The 22,120-nt window shown below is 44.6% G+C and overlaps 1 long non-coding RNA gene across 1 annotated transcript in view; it reads right to left on the bottom strand.

Annotated features, from left to right (window-relative positions):
- The window catches only part of LOC124615913, a 105,663-nt gene extending 85,077 nt beyond the window's left edge, over window positions 1–20,586 (bottom strand). Inside the window, exon 1 of the long non-coding RNA XR_006979818.1 lies at window positions 20,450–20,586. This is a non-coding gene — a long non-coding RNA (uncharacterized LOC124615913). The remainder of the gene's footprint in view (window positions 1–20,449) is intronic.
- Window positions 20,587–22,120: the final 1,534 nt, after the last annotated feature.

Below are 22,120 nucleotides of genomic sequence, written 5' to 3'. Positions count from 1 at the left end.
GTCTTAAGGATATTTGTAATTTTCTAATTATTGTTGGTGTGGCCTTCAGCCGAGCAATAATTTCACTTCTTTCGTGATAAGGCATTCAGCCATGTTACAGTAAGTTCTTTTAAGCAAACTTGTTTTAAAAATGTTGTGGCGTAGCAAGACAGCCACGCCACGGAAGTAGCCGAAAGGCACGCGTTTAACAGGCAAGAGATAGGTCTGTAACAGGATACGTAATGAATGCTATAAAGAAAAATACGTAACTTCTGTAATACTTAACTTTAATCCATCCTTGGTACATCGCTATTGACGATATAAGTGAGACTCCATTGATACATGCAATGTTACTAATGGCGCCTTGCTAGGTCGTAGCCATTGACTTAGCTGAAGGCTATTCTAACTATTGGCTCGGCTAATGAGCAATGCTTCGTCCATGTAGTCGCTAGCAAAGTCGTCCGTACAACTGGGGTGAGTGCTAGTCCGTATCTCGAGACCTGCCTTGTGGTGGCGCTCGGTCTGCGATCACACAGTGGCGACACGCGGGTCCGACATGTACTAATGGACCGCGGCCGATTTAAAGCTACCACCTAGCAAGTGTGGTGTCTGGCGGTGACACCACAAAAAACAAGGGATTTATTTTAAAAGTGCTAATTGGAACTGTTTTCCTGACTTCTAATTCAGGCCTTGAGCCGTTTGTTATTTGAAATTGTTTATGACCTTGAGTCGAGTAATAATTTCACTTCTTTTATAATAAGGCCTTCAGCCGTGATACAGTTCGTTTTAAAACGAAGTATTTATCTTAATATGTGCTATTTGAAGCCGGCCGCGGTGGTCTAGCGGTTCAGGCACTCAGTCCGGAGCCGCGCAACTGCTGCGGTCGCAGGTTCGAATCCTGCCTCGGGCATGGATGTGTGTGATGTCCTTAGGTTAGTTAGGTTTAAGTAGTTCTAAGTTCTGGGGGACTGATGACCACAGATATTAAGTCCCATAGTGCTCAGAGCCATTTGAACCATTTTTTTTTTTTTTTTTTGCTATTTGAAATTGTTCTTCTGATTTCTAATTTAGGCCTTCAGCCGTTTGTGATTTGAAGTTGTGTGCGGCCTTCAGCCGAGCAATAATTTCACTTCTTTAATAATAAAGTCTTCAACCGTGTTACAATAGTTTTTTTAAGCAAAGTTGTTTTAAAAGCAAGGTATTTGTTGAGATGTGTGCTATTTGGAATTGTTTTCCTGACTTCTAATTCCGGCCTTCAGCCGTTTGTTGTTTGAGGTTATTGTTGGTGGCCTTACGCCCTAAAATTGTGAAATTTTTTTCCTCTGATAAGGCCTTCAGTCGTCACACAGTCAAATGTGTTTTTTAAGAGATTGTTTTAAAATTTTGATTTCTTTAAATAAAGTTTATGTGTTTGTTGTGCAACCAAGAGTAACTGATTATGGCCCCGTCCACAATCGTAATCTTATCCTGCCCCATCCTGATAAACCAGGTCTCAGTACATATGAGAAATTTTGCTGGAGCATCATCGTCAGTTGCCGTAATACTGAAGACACGGTTAGGTATATCGTGTACGCCGTTTTCACGGCGAGACCAGTTAGTTGAACCAGAAGTAACCTCCACCATAGACCATCAGGTGGCTTGCAGAGTATTTATGTACTTGTAGAAACAATAGGAATGCTAGCCAAACCTGTCGTCTACAACGGAGACAGAGAGGGGACATGCGGAATTACCAGCTAGACCAGTATTAAACATTATCAGATTAAAAATCAGACAGAAATGGAAGACATAATACAAAGAAATCTCCAAATAAAAAGGCTAAGTTTATGCTAAAGCGATCCCAGTATCTACCTCCGTAGTCAAGGCTGCTCAGTTATGCCTGTACTTTGGCGCTCGACTCGGAGATAAGCGGATTCAAATCTTGGGTGTGGATGAAAATTTCATCGGCAGTATTTGTCCGGGAAAGGGAGGAGAGGTGGTGGAGTAGGTTGCTGATCATTAAACGTTGAGCCGTTGTCCATGTTTACATTCCGATCCTCTCCGTACTGTCTCGTGGAGGGGCGGCATGTGATACTGTTAACGGTGATCCGTCCATCGGATGGGGACGTTAAGCTTGGCGTTCCACTTGGTGCTGTTCGAGAAGCACAAGCAGTTTGCTGGCACCAAGTTCCGCTCCCCCCCCCCCTTCCTTCATCACCACCACCACCACCACTACATCATCATCATGCAACATAAACATAATACATACCCGACACAACTCTCATGTATCCGCAAGGAAAGTGGCGTGTCGCAAAAGCCGTCAAGCGCCGATGCCGCACGCCAACACACCGCCGTATGGCTGGTTGCCAGCTCAGCCCCTGCGACTACACAATGTTCCTACACCACTATTTGCTGCGCGACCTGCAGATGTCTTTCACATACACCGGACCAAACCACAGAAGGCGTGCAAATGGCCAAGAGAGGGCGCTCCTGTCACGACCCTTTGCTGCATCCCATAAAGTGACGTCCAGCCAATCAGGAGGAAGTTTACCTCCGCCGAACAGGTATTTAAGACCGCGCCCGCGCCGCTCACGGCTCCTATCCATAACACGGATTCCTACACATTCTACCCCTCCGCCGGTGCCCCAAGGTTCCGTCCTCTCCCCTCTTCTCTACCTTTTATATACGGCGGACATGTCGCCGCATTCACCCACCGTCCACCTTCTCCAGTACGCTAATGACACCGCCTTCCTTGCCCTCGCCCCCATCCTGCAACGCTCCCAACACCTTCTCCAATCCAATCTCCACCGGCTCACCGCTTGGTGTAACCAGTGGTTGCTCAAGGTCAATCCTTCCAAGACCCAGGCGATCATTGTAGGCAAAACCACCCCTTCCTTCCGACTCCTCGACTTCTATATCACCATTTATGGCCATCCTATCGCCCTCACCCCCACTCTCAAGTACCTTGGCGTCCCCCTTGACCGTCGCCTCTCCTGTACCCCCCATCTCCAGACCATCCAAGCCAAGGCACGCTCCCGCCTCCGTCTCCTCAAGCTCCTTTCTGGCCGCACATGGGGTCTGGACCCCTCCACCATCCTCCACACCTATAAATCCCTCATCCACCCTATCCTCTGCTACGCCCATCCCGCCTGGATCTCCGCCCCTCCTACCTTCTACAAATCCCTTCAAATGCTAGAACGCCTTGTGGTCCACCTCGCATATCGCATCTGCCTCCCATCCGCCATGCGGATCTTGTATGACCTCATTCCATTCCCACACCTCCTCCTTTTCCTCGAACGGATACGGATCCTCTACACCTCCTGCAAACTTGATCACCCTCACCTCCCATCCTCTCCCGCCTCCGTCCGCTGCTGTGCCTGCATTCCCACGTCCCACCTGCTCTCCATCTCTCCACTCTCCATACCCTCACCCAAGGTGGCTTCCACCAACTCCCCCTCCCTGATGATGCCCTCATCCCCTCCATCTACCCCTCGTACCAACTTTGATCCCATCTACCCCCTGAATTTTTTTTCCAAGGGCACCCTCTCTCCCTTCTCTCCCTCCTCCCTTCCCCCTCCCTCCTCTTCCCTGGGCTTCCCATACCCCCTACCTTCTTTCCTCCCCCTCCCCTCTCCTCTGCCACTGGCATCTACACCCTCCCCTCTCTCTCCTCCCCCACCTTTTCCCCTTTGGCATGTCCCTGGAGTCGTACTCGTCCAGTGAACATCAATTTGCTGGGCAAACCCCTACTCCCTTACTGACACCTCTTCTTGCCGTAAAGCCATAATGCACACGTACTCTACGCTTGAAATGGCAGTACAAGGCACGTTGGCAGACCGAACACTGAACAGAAGGGGCACAGTACTTTCACTCTACTGAGAAAACAGATTTACTGTTACTTTCATTATACACATGGCTGTACATAGCGATTTTCTATGGTCAAACGTTATGTAGTGAGAGACTTTCGTTGAAAAAGAAAAACAAACACCCACTGTAGGAATCATGAAAGAGATGCAACACTGTTTTTGGAGTGGTTTGTAGGAGTAGGCAATGCATCAATAACAAAAAGAATCAAGAAGTGTAATCTGGCACGGATGCCTCAATAAGCTGAATGAAAATGAATAGCTAAAAAGAGTGCAAAAGGTAGCTCATCCAAAGAAGAACACGCGGAGCAGTCAAACTATAAGCTGGTATAGAGCTGTGACTCTTCAAGCTTTCCCGGCGGATGTGTTGTAAATAGTCTTCACGGGTTTGCCGCCGGATCACGTTGTGCAGTTTCCACAGTGTTTCCTCGGAGCAACTGTCCGACATCTTCAGGTGGTTCACCCTAGCTGGTGGCTAGGTACGGCTGATGCTATCCGCACGCCGACGCCCTGTTTATAGAACACGCGCGCGAAGAGTGCACAGCCGCGGAAATCGCGCATGCGCAATGATTTGCCATATTCAAACTCCCTTTGCCGAAAATCGTTTGTCAACAGTGCGGCCAGACGCTACTCACCAACGGCTGCACTAAGTCAACATTATGATGGGCCAGTTATCGAAGAATCTTGATCTTCGAGTCGTGATTTAATAGCAGCCAATGCAAGGTTCCACGCTGTGCTCAGTTGAAATCCCGTGTCCTTGTTGATGCGATTATCGGCTGTACGGATATGTATTGCTTCCTCAATGACGCAATCCCAGCAAGGTTATGCCGAGGACAAAACTTCTGTCTTTTCATAAATCACACGATGTCCTGTATTCAGACAGTGTTCGGCAATTGCCGACTTTTCTGGTTGACGAAGGCGTGTATGGGGCTGATGTTCATCGCAACGTTCTTGTACTGTGCGGCATGTCTGGCCAATATACGCTGCCCCACACTGACAAGGAATCTTGTACACACCACGTTTCCTCAGGCAAAGTAACCAAACCCAACAGATTTCTCAGTTTTGAATAAGGTTGAAAATCACACTTAATTCTATATCTACCGAGGACTCTTCCGATTCTTGACGACATGGCACCAAAATACGGCAAAAAGACCAAAGTGGTGGGTGCCATCGTATCTTCATTCTGCTCCACAGATTGAACTCCCCTTGGCCTGAATGCATTACGTATCTGTCTCTCAGAATAACCGTTTTGTCGGAACACTGTCTTCAAATGTTGTATTTCGCTCGACAGGCTCACAGTGTCAGATACCACATGTGCTGTATGAATTAAGGTACGTAATGCACTACCGCATTGTGCAGGATGTTGACAGCTTGTGGCCTCCAGATATAGATCTGTATGCGTTGGCTTGTTGTAGACGCTGTGTCCCAAGGTTCCATTTGATTTCCTTCGTACCAAGACAGCAAGAAAAGGTAAAGCACCATCTATTTCCACTCCAATTGTGAACTTTATATTCGTATGGAGCGAATTCAGATGCTGAAGAAACGTAGGTAGAGTATCAAGCCCATGTGGCCACACCAAAACTGTATCATGCACATATCACAGAAAAGAAGAGGGTTTGAGAGTGGCTGACTGTAGTGCTTCTTCTTCAAAGTCCTCCATAAAATAATTGGCCACCACAGGAGACAGAGGGCTTGCCATGGCAGCAATGTCCTTTTATAAAGGTATAGAGCTGTTGGTAGAGCGATGACTGTAATATACACGGTTCAGTCACATTAATTTGACCACCGCCTACGTTCGACGTCAACATGCAATAACCACTCGCAGAGAGCAGAGGCCAGCAATAGCAGTCGAGGGAACATAAAGCGGAACCACTCACAGACGACAGGCGGTAGCACAAGCAGACGAGATTATCCAAAGCGTGTCGCGGGGACGCGGACAACGGTGCATTCGTTGTCGTAATGCGGAAACGGAGCGGGTTATCTCGCGTCTAAAATGACATGATCGTTGGCTTACGGGGCAAGGGTGGAAGCATTTGCGAAACGGCTAAGTTTGTAAACTGTTAGCGCCCGCTGTGGTCAAAGAATATATTGCATGGCAAAATGGCGCTATCCAAAACCGGTGCCGTGGCAACTGTGGTTCACCATGGGCCGTAGATGACAGGGGTGAACGACGGCTGTGGAGATGTGTACTGGCGAACAGACGTGCAGCTGTTGAGCAACTGACCTATTGATACATAACTTATTGATACATAACCAACACGGTTTGAGAAAATATCGTTCTTGGGCAACACAGCTCTTTATTCCATGAAGTAATGAGTACTGTCGACAAGGAATCTCAGATCGATTCCATATTCCTAGTTTTCCGGAAGGCTTTTGATAGCGTTTCTCACAAGCGACTATTAATCAAATTGCGTGCATATCGAGTATCGTCTCAGTTGTGTGACTGGATTCGTGATTTCCTCTTAGAGAGTTTATAGTTCGTAGTGATAAACGGTAAATCATCGAGTAGAACAGAAGTGATATCTGGCGTTCCGAAACGTAGTGTCGTTGGCCCTCTGCTGCTCCTGATTTATATAAATGATATAGGTGATAATCTGAGCAGCCGCCTTAGATTGTTTACAGATGATGCTGTAATTTACCGTCTAGTAAAATCATCAGACGATCATTTCCAATTACAAAATCATCTAGAGAGGATTTCTGTATGGTGCGAAAAGTGGCAATTAGCACTAAACAAAGAAAAGTGCGAGGTCATCCACACGAGTACTAAAAGAAATACGATAAATTTTGCGTATACGATAAATCGCACAAATATAAGGGCTGTCAATTGGACTAAATACTTAGGAATTACAATTACGAGCATCTTGAATTGGAATGACCACATAGATAATGTTGTGGGGAAGGCGAAACAAAGACTGCGCCTTGTTGGCAGAACACTTAGAAGATGCGACAAACCCACTAAACAGACAGCCTACATTACAGTTGCCCGTCCTCTGCTGGAATATTGCTGCGCAGTGTGGGACCCTTACCAGGTAGGATTGAGGGACGTAATCGAAAAAGCGAAAAGAAGGGAAGCTCGTTTCGTGTTATCGCGCAGCAGGGGTGAGAGTGTCACTGATATAATACACGAGTTGGGGTGGCAGCCATTGAAACAAAGGCGGTTTTCTTTGCGGCGAGATCTATTTACGAAATTTCAATCACCAACTTTCTCTTCCGAATGCGGAAATATTTTGTTGACACCCACCTACGTAGGGAGAAATGGTCATCGTAATAAAATAAGAGAAATCAGAGCTCGAACGGAAAGATTTAGGTGTTCCTTTTACGCACGCGCCATTCGAGAGTGGAATGGTAGAGAAGTAGTATGAAAATGGTTAGATGAACCCTCTGCCAGGCACTTAAGTGTGAATTGCAGAGTAACCATGCAGACGTAGATGTAGATGTAGACCTCCCAGATGAACAAAGGGGCTACTGACTGTATGTGCTCAACGATTAATCAGTAAACGTTGCTACGTATGGGCCTCTGTAGCAAGCGCATCGTTCGAGCACACATGCTGACTGCTGCTCATCGCCGATGAAAGCTGAAATTTGCACGCCAATACCCCAACTGGACGTCCACTGAATGGCCACAGGTGGACTTTTAAGATGAACCATATTTAATATTCCATCGGCGTGAAAGGAGGGGGCATTATTGTCTGGGTAATGTCTTCGTAGAATTCCCTGGGCTATCTCTCCATTCTGGAAGGCACAATAGATCTACAAAATGGTTCAAATGGCTCCAAGTACTATGGGACTTAACATCTGAGGTAATCAGTCCCATAGACTTAGAACTGCGAAAACCTAACTAACCAAAGGACATCACACACATCCGTGCCCAAGGCAGGATTCGAACCTGCGATCGCAGCAGCCGTGTGGTTCCGGACTGAAGCGCCTAGAACCGCTTGGCCACCGCGGCCTGCAATTGATCTACACAAGTATGCATATATTCATGGATACAGTGCCTTCCCTACATACAGTTGATTTCCCTCAGCACTGTGGTATCAACCAGCAGGATTAGCCAACGTGTTACACAATTTGCAGTGTATTTGCCTGGTTCAAAGAGCGTCGGAAAGAGTTTAGCGTAATGCTCTAGCCATTAAACTCGCTGGATTAAAACCCAGTCGTGAACATGCGAGGCCATCTCTATCGGGCTGTACGGGCCATGGGTTCTCATCCGAGAAACCTAGGCAAATGGCCGCGTCATTCTAGTCGTCACGGCGACACATCCCTGTTGGTACCTTCCAGAACCGCACTGACTCTCTTCCTGCACATCTCGCAGTGGTCCGCGCTGCAGAAGTTGGTTATTCAAGCTTTTGACGAGTTGTAACATTAATGTGGCTCGACAGTGTAAATCCACGTTGCGGACTGGAAAGGAATGGATGCGAAATAAAGACGGTAGCAGCGAAGACAGATGAAAAACTTGCACTCATTTCTGCAAATCACGAAATAACATCGAATCATGACATGGTGGAAAAACACAGAAGCTGGCCGCTGTGGCCGAGCGGTTCTAGATGCTTCAGTCCGGAACCGCGCTGCTGCTACGGTCGCAGGTTCGAATCCTCTCTCGGGCATGGATGTGTGTGATGTCATTAGGTTAGTTGGGTTTAAGTAGTTCTAAGTCTAGGGGACTGATGACCTCAGATGTTAAGTCCCATAGTGCTTAAAGCCATTTAAAAAACACAGAAACTTCTAACATTCACGACGGTAAGGGGTTCAAGTCCCCCCGGCGGCGACAGTACAGGAGACGGAGCGCAAACTAGTATTGGAGAACGATGGGGGAGGAAATCGGCCGACCTTTTCAAAGGAACCATCACGGCATTTGTCTTAAGAGATTTACGGAATTCATACATAAGGTAAACAGTAAGGCCGGACGGAGATTTGTTACGCTGCCCTCCCGAATGCGCATACAGCGTCATATTCACGAGGAAGAGACCGCTGACCTTGTTTTCATCCATGTAGGGAACCCATGTGTACAGTGATTCTGACAGGCTGCTGTACACGTTCCACACTATTAGGGAAGCCATTTGCAACAGTAAACATATTCAGATAACATGATGGATGAGTTGTTGGCAGAACAGGGGCAGCCAGTCGTCAGTACGCAGCATCCTCTACGACTGTGGGGAAAATTCCAGAGGGTGGAATAATGGTACTATCGGCAAGATGGATTATGTAATAAAAACCAGCACGAGATTCGTTATTTTGGCCGCAGACGTCCAACGGGACAAGATCTGCCCTAGCTATAAATCTTTCTTCAGCGTTCACTGGGAAAGCTGCACTGAGCGAGTGTATCTTCTGCTTCTAAAGGGTGCTCTGCATCCTTGACGAACCGTCAGATTCACCCCCCCCCCCCCCGGCCCCCTCACACAAAGGCCCCAAAAAATGATTGAGTGCTGTCTCGGTCCCAGTAAATAAACCCAGGAACATTGGGACAGTCTCCCCTATACGGGTAATTTTCTCTAGAGTCTCTCAGTGATTCGAGTCATTGCGTAAGGTTTCCATATTGTGGAAGGGACCTACAGGGCGGCATCAGTGTTCATCACGTCACTGGCATGTATACCATTACACGATTTCCGTACGGATAAGCACACAGTATGGGCTGAGGGTAAACCAAAGGTAGGTGAAAGATCTGAAAAGCAGCAAAAAATCGGATTAGTGGGAATATTCTTATCGAAAATGGGGACCACGTAGTTCACGATATAAAGGAATTAAGTTATAATGAAAACAAATAAGACATCACGGATGAAGCAAGATAACAAAAAGACTAGCACAGTAAAGAAGGGATTTCATGCAAAAAAATTAAAAATGCGATACAATTTCAGAAGATTGTTTCTTAGCATGTGCATCTGGTGCGAGGAATGGTAGATATGCACTATGAGAAAACACCTAACATAAGAAATAAGAAGCTTATCGGCAGAATGAGCTAGAAAAGGAATATGTGAAGAACAACAACCAGAACAATGTACGAAGTGGCTTCGAACTGTAATTTACATATGTCATCATCCCTCAACAAGAATGACACATTGTCGGAGGAGAGTACAATGTCACTGAAATGCTTAGCCTACCAGGACAGAGCGGATTAGGTTGTGGAAAGGGGCCAAAATGAGTTCCTGTCAGTTACAATCAACATATAAACTTTATTTATCAACACACAATATTACAACAAGGATGCAAAACACTTAAAACTTTAATCGACCTCCAGTGATTAACTTTAGATCGGCTATAGGCCTCCCTCAAAATCCAAGACACATGGCCTTAGCAAGAAACTGAATTACAAGGTTCTTCAGGAGGTTTCGCCCAAAAATGTTTTCTAAATCTTCAATCAAAACAGGCTGAATGCCTTGGCAATTTAATTTAAATGGAACTGGGCTGGAGGCTGCATATTAAGCAATAAGGAGAGTTACAATCACAACGCAGAAGCCCATATCTCAAAACATTTTATGCAAAAGGGCAAGACAAGAACATGAATTTAAGAAATATTAAAACTCGGCTGAAAGCCACATATCAAACAAATATGTTTAACGGCTTAAGGCCTAGAAAAACAGTTTCAATTAAAAAGGCAGAAGGCCTTATCTTAAAACATTTCATGCAAAAGGGCGGAACAAGAACATTAATTTAAGAAGTATTAAAACTCGGTTCAAAGCAGCACATCAACCAAATAACTAAAATGCAAACAGGTAAATTACTATGTAGCACGCAAGGAACGGCGCTCAGAAGTTTCCAAGGGTCGATCTGGGATTGTAACACTAACGCCCGTTTAGGTGAGACAGGCAGCCTGACCAACAATCTCTAAATCGGAAGGCAACCCAACCGACAGACAGCCGACGAACCAACCAACTACCTGATTTCGGTCACCAGACCAAAAACACTACAACCAAAATGCCAGAGAGGCGAAGAGACCAGTAACACTCGTCTTCAAATATTGGTGTGTTAATAAGCCAAGGCACAATACCTACTGACACACATGAACATCGCAACGGCTGTGGAACTACACGCCATGGCGAACAGCATCAACACGGTAAGAAAACACTTACTCGCTGCTCTGTCGCAACCGACCGACTGGCTACTGCAGTACGAAGACAGCATTACAGCATTTAAAGCATTGCTCAGTCGAAACTACAGAGTACACAGTGTTGCACGAAACACTACCACAAGAAACTCGAGCACTCGTAAAACGAATCACTAATGAACAACTAGAACAAATCACAGGCGGACACACACACGAAACTGAAAGACGGTAGGTGACGAAACACATGTTGTCTGACCAGACGACCGACCAACAACCAACCAAGGTCGTTGGCACTCAAACCATGTGTGTCAGCAACGGTCGGGCGAGTCTTGCCTATCCGGAGCTCACTGCAGCTCCAGCCCGACTCAACCCGATGTTCAAAAATGGTTCAAATGGCTCTGAGCACTATGGAACATCTATGGTCATCAGTCCCCTAGAACTTAGAACTACTTAAACCTAACTAACCTAAGGACAGCACACAACACCCAGCCATCACGAGGCAGAGAAAATCCCTGACCCCACCGGGAATCGAACCCGGGAACCCGGGCGTGGGAAGCGAGAACGCTACCGCACGACCACGAGATGCGGGCAACCCGATGTCCGTCGGGAACTGGGAGACACGGCGATCCGGGCATACTGGCTCGGACTTAATCATGCAGAGGTAACTCTTGCCCATTGGCCACGACGTCTCCGCACAAGAAGGAACCGAGCCACGTCCAGCAAGATGACCCAGTGACGAGACCCAGAAACGGTCAAAAGACCAAACACACGTCGCCCAAAGAGGCTACCAACTAAACGACCGACCAACGGTCGATCCCGCTGCCATCTCCATCCTTCGGACAGTTCATCCTGCGTCGAGAGCGGTCGGCAGGTACTGGATGTCCGCGCCTCCCCAGCGCTCCCACCCCGACTGCTGCTACGTCCCGACTGCACTTCTGCCGCTTTCTAACTCCCGCCGCTCCAGGTCCGATCTCCAGCTAACTGCCAGACACACGGTGACCCGGAAATACTATCGGTCGCTCCAAAGATGTTACGACAGTGCACTTATCGATACGCGCTGCTGCTGCCGCTCACAGACAAGTAAGGCAGGAAGTTAGTGACGCGAGTAAATGAAATAAGAAAACGAGGTGTCAGTACCGCAAGAGAAGATGACAAACAATAAATGGCATGAACACGAGCCGTGCACGGCTCAGTCACATACTGGGTTTCCTGCAGACACCGTTCTGTTGTGGTACGGATGACAGTTGAGGCAAAGTATTGGAGTGAAATTGCATGGCAAGTGGAGACGTATTCCAAAGTTAAAATACGAGGGACAGAACCAATCTTGGGGCAAATAGCACAAAGATTCACAGTGTAATTCTGGTGTTATAAGTACTAAACGCAGCGACGCTTCCAGCCGCAATGAAATGGTGTCAACAATTTGACAAAGGCCCTACGGATGTGTGTGATGTCGATTGAGAAGGAAGGCCAACGACGCCTACCACAGACAGTAATGTCTAGTCCATCGAAGAACTGATCGGGTACAATCGTAGGTTAGCCGACGTGCAGGACGTTCACACGGAAGTTATTGAATGGTCCGTGACCAAGGAACAGATTTCAATGGTTTCGTAGAACCTTCCGTCCATTATTTACTAAGACTTGATGAAAGTTGAAAAATAGTGTCACGTTCCCGTGTCAGTTTGAAATGTAGAGCATCATTATATAAATGTTATTTGTCCTGTCCGTAATAGTGTATAACTTTACTTTTTGAAGTTCTCTCGCTTATAAAGACTGAACATGGATTAAAACATCAAGCAATAGCAGCGTCCATTGGAGTGGAGTAGCGAAGTTCAAACATTGTAGTGGAAGACAGAGAGTAGAAAACACGTAACAAATAATTGAGGGCTTTCATTGCAACTGCTACTCTGAGATGGAGACGTTAACGTAGGAGACGGTGGCAAGAGGGGGCTCTCGGCTGGTGGCACCAAACCAGTAAGAAAACTGGTGACGACACCCCTCCCCTCAACAAGAATGACACTTTACAACAGTGTGTGACTCTTATCGTTTCTTGGACGCATCTTGGTTTCATTAAGTGTTTTCGTAATTGAGAATAAGGACAACCATCAGCTGTAGAATGGAATGACGACAGTGAAAATTTGTGCCGAACTAGGATTCGAACCCGGATTTCCCGCGAATAGCGAGCTATGACTCATGGTCAGACCCAAACATCCCTGTGGACTCATAGTTGACGACTTATGCAAGTTTAGCACCGGCCTTGTGTCGTGCACGGATAGCCAAAAATTAAGGCAACCGCTCGCGATAAGCGGAAAATTCGGGTTCGAGGCCCAGTTCGGCACAAATTTACACTGTCGTCATTCCATTCTACAGATGATGGTTGTCCATATTCGAAACTGCGAAAACATTTAATGTATTTCCTAACAGCTGTAGTCGCCGCAGTTCCTGCTGCTTTGGTCATACATGCATCGTAATTCAGAACAACAAAGGCACTACAATACCGTATCGACCTTGGTTTCACCCAGTGGACCATAATAAACTAGCACCGAAGGCCGGCCTGGTCGTCGAACACTGGTGAGACGAGGATAGTACGTACATAGAGTGACGAGCTTACTTCTCAGACCTCTTGTCAGTTGTGTACAATTCGAATGGTTGAGCTTATTCAGCCATCTACACTCATGCTCATAAATTAAGGATAATTGCAGAATGCTGGAACTGGCGCTAGTAGCATAGGCACGTAGGGAACACACACGACACAGATCTGTAAGTCCACTGTATTGGTGATAAGTTGAGAAAACCGTCCCGAAACACATGTGCTACAAAACGCCACTGTTTCCTGCGCGTGTACTCCGACATCAATATGGGATATGATCACCATGCACACGTACACAGGCCGCACAACGGATTGGCATGCTCTGGATCAGGTGGTCGAGCAGCTGCTATGGTGTAGCCTCCCATTCTTGCACCAGTGCCTGTCGGAGATCCAGACGTGTCCTAGGGGTTTGAAGACGTGCAGCGATACGTCAATCGAGAGAATCCCAGACATGCTCGATGGGGTTTAGGTCTGGAGAACAGGCAGGCCACTCCATTAGCCTCCTCCACGATGGCAGCTCTGTAGGGCCATCAGGAGGAAGGTGGGACCCACTGCACCCCTGAAAACGTGGACATACTGGTGCAAAATGACGTCCCGATACACCTGACCTGTTACAGTTCCTCTGTCAAAGACATGGAGGGGTGTACGTGCACCAATCATAATCCCACCCCACACCATCAAACCACGACCTCCATACAGGTCCCTTTCAAGGACACTAAGGGTTTGATAACTGGTTCCTGGTTCACGCCAGATGAAAACCCGGCGAGAATCACTTTTCAGTCTATATCTGGACTCGTCCGTGAACATAACGTGGGACCACTGTTCCAATGACCGTTTACTGTGCTCTTGACACCAGGCTTTACGGGCTCTCCTGTGACCAGGGGTCAGTGGAATGCACCTTGCAGGTCTCTGGGCGAATAAACCATGTCTTTTCAGTCGTCTGTAGACTGTGTGTCTGGAGGCAACTGCTGCAGTGGCTGCGTAAGGCTCCCAGCAAGGCTACCTGCAGTACTCCGTGGCCGTCTGCGGGCACTGATGGGGCGATATCGGTCTTCTTGTGGTGCAGTACACTGTGGACGTCCCGTACTTTAGCGCCTGGACATGTTTTCTGTCTGCTGGAATTGTTGCCATAATCTTGAGATCACACTATGTGGCACACGGAGGACATAACCTGCTGTGTTTGACCAGCCTACAGTCGCCCTACTATTCTACCCCTCATAACGTCATCAATATGTCTTTTGAGCCATTTTCAACACACAGTCACCGTTAGCACGTCTGAAAACGTCTGCATCCTTACTCGCTGCACCGTACTCTGACATGCGCCAGCACACCTCTGCGTATGTGGACTTCTGCCAGTGCCACCATTCTTCGACCGCAGGTCAAACGCACCTCATGGTCATACCCCGAGGTGATTTAAACCCGAAAACCGCCCACCAGAGCGTTGTTTCACCATGTATCAGCATTATCCTTAATTTATGAGCATGAATGTAGTCAGTCGATTACGGTTCAGATGGTGGGTTCCCAATGACTCAGGCAGTAAATGAGATAGTGTCGTACAGTTAGGATGCTCACCAGTTGTGTTCACCAGTTGTGCTCACCAGTATGCGGAAAATTATGACATCTGATGATTTAATTCGCAGTGCACAGTTTAGACGGTGACGGTATCCTTCGACATGTCGAAATGTATTGGTTTAATGGAGACATTGTATGTGAGGGTGAAGGGTTGGTACTATTACGATACGTGCATAGAAGCACACCCGCGGCATTCCGATTGTGGTTCCTCACATACAAATTACCCAAAGAGTTGTTGGTGGACGGTTTGCCAGTAATTCACTTACAGCATCCCGATAGAGTCCAATAATTTCAACTAAGATCAAACAATACACTACCGTCTGCAAGTAGTGTCTCCGTACACGTGAGAGTTGCCTGGATTCTGAAGTCACTTGACATCCTATCGATCATAATAGACTTTTACTTGGTAGTTGCATAGTCTTGTCGTCCTTTTACATTTTATGTCATTTCCTGAAATCACATCAGAGGAATGGTGAGATGTTTCCTTTAACGAAGACGTGGGCGATTATCTTCCTCTCCCTTGTCTAGTCCGAGTTCGGTTTTGATTATCTAGACGTGGACGGCAAACTTAACTTTCCTTAGGCGTCTCTGTCATTTAGCTTCATAGTTACCAACATTTCAATTCACAGATGGTACATGGGAAGAGAATCACATATTTGTTGTTCTGTTTTGTTTCGTTCATCAGGTTACTGGAGCCAATCTCTTGATCTCAGAGACGCACCAACATTCAAAATTCCTCAGTTACTTGGTCTTTTCCTTGGATTTTTTCCTTCTGCTCCTACCTCTAGTGCCGCAGATGTATTTTCATACTATCACATTTTCTAGTTAGCGCTTTTCATACATACATGTCCTCCCCGATTCACTTCATTTTCAACCTCCTTCTGTAACAAAACCTCTAACACTTCGATTCTCTTCCGCTCAAGTTTTGTCTCAGTCCATGATTCGCTTCCACATTATGCTGTACTGCAGACATAAACTATCATAAATGCCTTACACAAGTTGAGGGGTGTGTCTGATACTTATTTTAGTATGGAATTATATATTTTCCTGTGCTGTCTACTTGTTATATCGTCCTTCTTCCGTCTGTCGTGCCTTCTGTATGGGCCCGCATTTCTCCATTACTTGCATTACCCGAGATATATGTTGGAGGGATGTTTTTCTTCACGCGTTTTGGAATCGTGACTCTCAAAAATAAGGAAATAAGGCCATTGGCGATGCACATCGTCTTTCATGTACCGCCTCCCCAAGCTGTATGTTGAGCATCTGTGCGACTATACTCTTACACCAAATGAACATTCCTTCTGTAAATCTTTTCTATCACTTTCGTTAATCCGTCCCAGACTGAGCAACAATACTCAAGAATTGGTCAAACCAGGGTTTTGTATGCGAAATCTTAAGAGCATTAATTAGGCATCTTTAGGAAATATCCAATAAAATCGCATCGTACGTCTGCTTTAAGAAAAGAAGTCATTTTACTGCGAATGCAAATTTATCGATACGTAGAAATGGGCAGGTGTCATTCGCGAAAACTTAATTTCTGCATAATTTAAATTGTATGGAAATATAATGTTTTGCTGTTATCCTGCAGTAAACTGTAGAGTGCGGTTGTACCACTCTTTGCTGTAATCGATTCCTTCACTTTTAAAGCATTCTCTTCAATATAAAACACAGCTTCCCAGTAGTCCATGTATGAATTTAGTCTCTTTGCTCAGTTACAAATAAAATAAACAAGTGGTCTACACTATGTTTTGTTGCTTTGTTATTTTTTGATATTTGTATGAACCATATCAGTTTTTGTTAATGTAAACAAACACTTGCATGCGTTTTCTACTGTCTTGCTTCTAGGGAATAGTCACTATCACCCTGACAATAGGATACCAAGCGGATTTTGTATGAAATCGATAGTGTTGTTAAGGTTTCTGTGAGGTAAAAAATTTTTAACATAACACAAAAACACACATTCGTCATAAAGCATAATCAAGGAGTATTACAATATTTTAAACAGTTTAGTATCTGAATCAACTTGTGTACTGTGCTATTAATATGGACATATTTCAACACATTGTATGAAATTATAATGAATACTATCTGTTATGACATCTACAGTATAAAGCCTTAAGTGCTGTCTGCCAGAATAAGAATTACGTGAATATCACAAAGTACCACCATACTATCATTTCTAGGCGGCTTTATAGTTGCAAATGACACAATAACAAAGACGTTGTAAATGCTATGTATAAGAAGAAGATCTGTAAATATCGGAACAATTACTTCACTGAAATATTTTAGCTGAAGAAGACATTACATTGGCTGTAATATCGTGAGTTATTTAATTAAGATCTTCAGAATTAGCCGACGTATTTGACCTATCTAGTGATAGAATAAATAATGAGGTCTTCCGGGCAATTGTACTGTTAGTGAATCAGGTATGTTAACGGTGCTGTATAAGATTTGTGAGTTTATGTAAAAGTCACTACAATAATAAACACTGAAAAGTTATTTTGCACTTTCTACAGTTGCAAATATTTGTTTCCTGTGAGGAGTCAGAAAGCGAGACTTTCTCCATCACGTAAATGGATCTCACACAACACAGCCCAAAACGGAAGATGTCGAAATTTGTTTGGAGGAATATGAACGATAGTGTTCCACTATTTTTAAAGTAAAAAGAAAAGAATAGATTACCATATCAAGTTTTATCACATAATTGTCATAGTGATCCAGTTGTAATTACCATCCGTATCACATAGCACTATGAAAGTTTTCTCTTCAACATTGACTCTGAAAACTAATGTCCTTTTTATATTGGTATTTGGTTTACACCAATATCTTGGAAAAAGATAATAAACATAATAAATTGTGAGTTTCATAACTAACTCGTGTTATGGCTCCACAATTCGTAAAATTTATGCTAAAAACTAAAGATGTCTAAACTCTTTTGAAATACGCATTGGTGTTTTTATTGGTAAACATGTAACCATGCAACAAACTAAGACATAGTTAAGTCACAAAATGTGAAATTCTCAAATTAAATAACTTATTACAACGTGCATTATACGCAGCTAGCAAAATACAAACGCTTGTTATGAAATGTACCAAAAACTCGTTTGCGCAAAATTTTATGCAGAATAGGTATTATTTTCGACTGTTGAGAATACAGCTTTATCCTACATCGAGGAACGTGCTTAGCTTTCCTAAAATCGAAATGATGATTTTTTAATGGATATAGTGGTTCCCTGCATAATAGACACATCCAGTTCTCATAAACGGCTAAAAATAAGGTAAACGTAAATCGTCGTATTTTTTTAGTATAGTCCTTATCTGTTGCCTTGTTCATTACTGAGGAACGGAAACAACACTGACGTCCTTAACTGGTGCCATGTAGGTTATTTAATGACAGTCAAGAGCTTTGCAGAATAAAAGTATTGTGATATATGACGTGTTGAAGTTGGCAATGACAGAGTGTTAGGAATCATATATATTCTCATGAAAACCTGAAAATTTCACACATATTACTTACTGTACATTTATTTATTTGCGACTTTCTTGCTTAGAAGGTAAACTTTTAAATTGTCTTGTGGAAATATAATGTTGTTGTAATCATTCGTAAACGCAGGAAATTCGCAGTGTTGTCAGTAATATGTCTTAAACACCATAACCACAACAGTTATACAGCACAGCTTAAGATACATTGTGTATTCTTTTTCTCTGCAAGGCTAGAAGTTCGTATCATAAGGAAACAAGAAAAAGTGCATAGATTTTATTCAGCAAAACTACCGGTGCTCCTAGTCGTAACTGAAAGCAGCTTGATGTGTGGCAAGCTACAGGCACTTTCAGGTCTAAAATGGTGTTTGATATTTTTCGGCAACGAATACGCTGTAAACGATCTCAGTAAACGACTTTTCAGAGAGGTGTTACATGTTGGTTTGGAGGTTACGAAGGCTGATGAAGATATATAGAGGAAAAGAGAGAATGGCGGTGGAAAAATGCGACATAAAAGTTACAGTGAAGTAGCTTCTGACGTTTTTTTTGGTGTTACGTATGATGGTCAGCCTTGATGATTACTGACTCAACATCATAGTACAGTCGAAGTGCTCGCAGGTAAGTCGTCAGTATCGTCCGCGACAAAATCGGCAGCAGACAGTTACTCTGGAAATGAATCCATGCATACCACCGGCGAAATATAATAGGTAGTAAACAAAATAAAGCATAAGCCCTGTTTTTTTCTTATAATATTCGGCACTTTGTACAACAATATACTCTTATATTTATGTTTCGGATGTAAACACAAGGGTGCTCTCATATTTTTTGGAACCACAATCCGCCTTTTGGAGTTATACATGTCGTACTGACTTCGATAACGTGGAAGCTTGCAACTGTGTCAGTCATTATAGTAATAATATTAGTGCACCATTTACATTTCATCTTGTGGAGTACAATGCGTTTCAACAATATGTGCACTTTCTCGAGCACTGTAAGACTGTACATTAGTTTAGGAAGTGATGACTATGTGCGTGTTTTCCTGCCTCTTTTTCGCAGAAATCGTTTTTTTATGTTATAAAAGCATCGTGCCTTCATACGCAGAAATTCAGACACAGGCCAGACAGCATTCCCAGCTGTTGTTAAAGTGCAAAATCTTGGTTCATTCGTATACCTTACATTTACTTATAGGGCCTCATGTATATTTAGCGATAAATAAACATGGCTTACATTTTGAAACTGTAGACATGAGTTCACTTTGAAAAATTTTATTTTCATGCTGCGTTATGTATCTTCTTTAATAAAATTTATGCTCATATTACTTATCGTCCAGGTTCGAGCAGATGATAACCTCAATATTGGAATAACCTTCAGAATAATACAAATAAAATTTTTAGCTGCTTGTGGTGGTTTTTGCAGCAAAATATCTGTTATGATAGCTGTGCAGCGCAATTTTAAGAACATTCCTAGTGTGATGTTTATGGTAAAGTTACAGTGTTATGATTTGATGAAAACAAAACCTGTGGAAAATTTATTATGTATATCAAGATTTGTGGGTAATGAAAGCTGACCGACGGTAACAGAGGAAGAACCATAGACATGCAAAAATGACGCAGGCCACCATAATACTCTGAAACGAGGATAAATCCTTGGTACACGTTGTGCTATACAAGAAGACATGTAACTGGCGCAGTCGTATTATTATTTAAATTGTTACACAAACATCTACAGCCTTTCTAAGAAGATAGTTCACGATGTAACAAATTAATTGCATCGTAACAGCGACATAGAACAGCGACAATAGTGGCCGTAACGTGAGAAAAATTTCCTCCCTGATATCTTGTTAGTGACTGACGTCACTAGAACATTGAAGCCTACGCTTGTACTAGAGCACCTAATGTTTTGTTTGGTTGCAAGCTCAGTCGTCGCGGCATACACAGAGTTTAGATGCAGTACCTGGGTTTGGTGGTCGTGCGGCAGCAACAACCAGAGCAGCAGCGCGAACAGCAGGAATGCGGCCGCCGCCGCTGCCACCCCAGCCAACCCCTGGCCAGAGCCCGGCGCCGCCCCCGCTGCCGTCGCCCCCAGCAGCTGCCGGCCGGCGGGCAGCCTCGCCGCCTCCGCCTCGCAGCCCCTGACGAGGCGCGCCAGCCGCCGCGCCGCAGCGCGCACCTCGCCCGCTGCCGCCGGCGACGACGATGACGTCGACGAGCGCTTCATGGCGCGCTCGCTGCGCTGCGCTGCGATGCGTTCAGCCGGGCCGCAGGCGCTCGACTGCCGGTCCGCCTGGGCAGCGCCTCGCTCCGTCCTGCGGCTGCCCGCATTGCGCATGCGCGTCGCGGAACCGCCCCTCGGCGCCTGACGACACACGACCATAGCAAGCTTTTACGAACGCCGCTGAAAACGACTTAGGCCGGTAGCACCTTCGACCATAGATACTAGTAGACTGGCCTTGCTGTGCAGAATCTATAGGGCTGGTGTGGCTCCAACATAAACCACGGGACTGTTGGCAAAACGTGGCGGGATTTCAAATCAGCGGTCTGCCATCCTATGTTTGTAACGTATTTTCTCCACATTTCTCAATTGACTGCCAAACACTGCCAACAAAAATTACTTTTTTATTTTCGAAAAATTATGCCAGAACTACATTTGCCCTGGATTTGTTCACAGTACCATTTATAAAATCTAACAAATACATCGAACGCCACTCTGCTGGGCAGTGGGATGAAATTACTATAAACTATCAATTAAAGTAAAATGTCGTTAAAATTCTTTTAAAAAGTATGATTGAGGTCGTGTCAAAACTTTAAACATTGGAGTCGCCGCGTTTTGAGTTCTAGTCACTTATAAAAGAAAATGGGATATGGGAATTATGTTAACAATAGGTGCCAAAATTGTCGACTTTAGGAGCAGGTCCGTTTTAGAGTATCAATTTTAAGTGCACTTCAAAGGTTCAGATGCCATTATTTTTACAAAAGTTTAAGCTATCAGTTTTTAAAAAAAAGATATTTTAGATGAAAGGGCCTGTATCCAAAGCTGCCTTCGGCTTTTTTCATCCTTAGGGAACATATGAAGTAGGAACGAGAAACAGTTATACTTACTTCTGTAACCGAATTATCACAGATACTTTCCAAAATGCAATAGGAGTCTGATTTTACAGGCATCACTTTCAACACTTTAATTTACGTGATACTCTTTTTCAAGTGTAAAAAACATATAAAAGTCTCTTCATCAGATTTCAACAAACGCATCTGCTCTATCATAGAAACACTTACACGTGAAATGTAATGCCATTTCCCCCGACAAAACGCTGAGTACAGCGCAACACGAAACAACCATGTTTTGCCAACATTCACGTGACTTCATCCCAGAGAGGATGGAGCCACGAAAATGACGTCAGGGACAGTCTATTATACTTACGGTCGAAGGGTAGTACAGTATCAATTTTTTTTTGAAATGTTGATGTGTCTAATATCTTTGAAGCTGTGTAACAGCGACCTTCCGTCAAGTTTTGCCTTTCGTCAAATCTCTTTGATCAAATGTAGCGCATCACCATAGATTTAACTCAAACGTCTTTGGTATTACTTCAATGTGCAGTGCGGTATTCGAGGCCTATGCTGTCAACTA

This window comes from Schistocerca americana, chromosome 5 (genome assembly GCF_021461395.2).
Source record: "Schistocerca americana isolate TAMUIC-IGC-003095 chromosome 5, iqSchAmer2.1, whole genome shotgun sequence".
NCBI classification, from domain to species: domain Eukaryota; kingdom Metazoa; phylum Arthropoda; class Insecta; order Orthoptera; family Acrididae; genus Schistocerca; species Schistocerca americana.
The sequence above is the reverse complement of the archived record's forward strand: the minus strand, read 5'-3'. Positions and strand labels throughout refer to the sequence as shown.